This window comes from Zingiber officinale, chromosome 9B, assembly GCF_018446385.1.
Source record: "Zingiber officinale cultivar Zhangliang chromosome 9B, Zo_v1.1, whole genome shotgun sequence".
Taxonomy (NCBI): Eukaryota; Viridiplantae; Streptophyta; class Magnoliopsida; order Zingiberales; family Zingiberaceae; genus Zingiber; species Zingiber officinale.
The window spans coordinates 93,792,254-93,794,760 of NC_056003.1; the positions used below are offsets into that span (position 1 = coordinate 93,792,254).

At 45.5% G+C, this 2,507-nt stretch overlaps 1 long non-coding RNA gene across 1 annotated transcript; it reads right to left on the bottom strand.

The window, feature by feature from the left end:
- Positions 1-1,014: 1,014 nt before the first annotated feature.
- LOC122025502 lies at positions 1,015-1,697 on the bottom strand. The gene is made up of 3 exons (XR_006123740.1): positions 1,455-1,697; positions 1,278-1,366; positions 1,015-1,067 (listed from the first exon to the last, which is right to left on the bottom strand). It is a non-coding gene; the product is annotated as an uncharacterized LOC122025502 (long non-coding RNA).
- Positions 1,698-2,507: the final 810 nt, after the last annotated feature.

The following is a 2,507-nucleotide window of genomic DNA, read 5'->3' on the forward strand; positions in this document are numbered from 1 at the left end:
ATAACAACAATGGAGGCGGGGTGAGTCCAACACTCAGCAGGTACAGTTGATATGCAAAGTAAAGAAACAACACCTAGCACTAATCATGCGTACAGTCTCCTGATAAAAAAATAAGAATGCATCTGAAATAAACAGGAGAATACTGTACTAACCAGGTCCTGAGTATAAGGTCAAACAGTCCGAGGGATAAGGAAATCCTGTATGCATGTCAAACATAGGTATCCAAACAATATGCAGCATATAAATGCAGCAAACACAAACACAAGCAATAAATGCATCATGCATATGATGCCAATGATGCGTCCTGGTCACCCCTGACGCCAGTCGATCATCTCATACAAAAGTGAGGCCGAGTGGGTAGGGCTGTGACAACCGTGCACTCTGTCGTCACTACTCCTGATGAGTGACCGAGTGGACGGGATGCTGTCGGAGTACACCTATCCTCCTACCCCAAATCATAGATGGGGGAGCGCAATGCTCTCAACTCCCGGTACTCAAAGACGGGGAGGAATCCCTGCCGGATAACACGTTGTGTCACACTACCCATGAGCGGACCAACGGTGCCTAACCAACACACTCAGCCTGAATCGACCACTAACCCATGAGTGGTGGTGTGTGCAGATCCATGTAACTGGCGATGTGCTCAACAATAATGGAGCGGACTATCGCACAGCATGCAATCATGCAAATGATGCATGGCAATAACCATATAAACATCCTGACCTAATCCATATATATAGAAAAGTGCACCCTAGGTCAACGAATCATATCGAATCAAAGGTACACAGAAGGTATAAAACCTAGGTCCTGAACATGGTCAAGCATGGCATATCACTACCCCTATAAGCATGTACAAACAGGTAAAAATATACCTGAGATGCAAAACCAATCAATCAATCAAGCATGTAAGATTTGGGTAGTGATTAACCGAAACAGATAAGAAACACAATTAATGCAACATGTTAATTTAATTACTAAGCATATCAAATGACATAAGTCAAAAGTACCCGCCTCCGAAAATAGAAAGGTCCAATCTGACTCCGAGATACTCGTCTCGCGTCAAAGTCCTGTAATACCAAACATATACGAATTATTTAGCTAAATTCCTATAAATAGCTAAATAAATTCTTTAACCCTAAATTAGGGCAAAAACCCTAATTCCAAAAACACAAACCTATTTCAAATTCATCATCATAATAATCCAATTCCAACCTAATTCAATGTATTTACCAAATCTAACAATCATCTACATCATGCATCAAATCCCTACTCCTTACCTCAATTCGTATGTATCACTGTTGATCCAAAATCAAAGACGTTGGTTGCTGAAACAAGATCAGAGCCGCTGCTGGGGATCACAAAGTTACTGCCCAAACAACACATGTTATGATAATACACTGCATCAACATCTCAAGATTGCAAGATGAATCAAATTGAAGCCCAACATTTCATACCTAAATCTCAACTCTGTATCAGCAGTCCCTTCCCAACCAAACCACACCAATCCGTGACCTCCAAAATCACACAGAACTCGGCTGATCCTGATGGCCGGCGGCAGTGTGGTACCAAGACAACGACACCAGGAAAACTAGGGCAGAGGAGAAGAGATGAAAGTGAGGCTCGGCAGATTCAGGGCAAGGAGCTTGGTCGGCTGTGGCCCAAATCTAGGGCAGAGGGCGTCCGAGAAGAATCGGCTGGAAAAAAATCTCGAAATGGAGGAAGAGGAGAGATGGCCGGCACTGCTCGGCGTCGGTGGAAACACTAGGGCACAGACGCACCTGCGGTGGATCGGCAGTGGCGTCGGCGTCGCAGGAAGGGAAGGAGAATTGGTTTCGGCGTCGGCAGAGAAGAGGAAATCTTCTGTGGGTGTCGGCGCCGTCGACAAGGAGACTAGGGCACAGCCGACGGCTTGACCAGCAGTGGCTCGCGCTCGCCGGCGCTTGGGCAGACTCCGGGGAGGAAGAAACCGCCGGACCGACGGTTAGGGCACGGCGTCGGGAAGAAGAAGGGAAGAGTTGCGGGGATGGCTTGGGTTCGGCGAGGTGAGGAATAAGAAGAGGAAATAAGGAAATAAAAAGAAACAAAAGAAAAGGAAATGTAAATATAAACATTTCCTCGCTTAAACGAGGTAGACTAAACAGGCTTTTCCGGGCCCCGTTTTTATCCCCGTTAACTCGTCCGTACGAACTCCGAAAAATCCCCGAAAAATGTCCAAAAATTCCGGAAAATTCCCTTATTCATATTCGCCTATTTCCGGTATTTTACATTCTCCCCCACTAATAAAAATTTGGTCCCCAAATTTCGTTATCTACCATCAGCAAGTACCAACAACAGATTTAGAGTATAAATGCTGAACGGTAATTTAAATCACATCCTCAAGTGAAAAGATGGGGGTATCAAGCTCGGATGGTATCCTCGAGCTCCCAAGTAGCCTCCTCGTCTGAATGATGCTGCCATCCGACTTTAACCAGCCGGATAGTCTTGTTCCGCAACTGACGCTCTTTCCG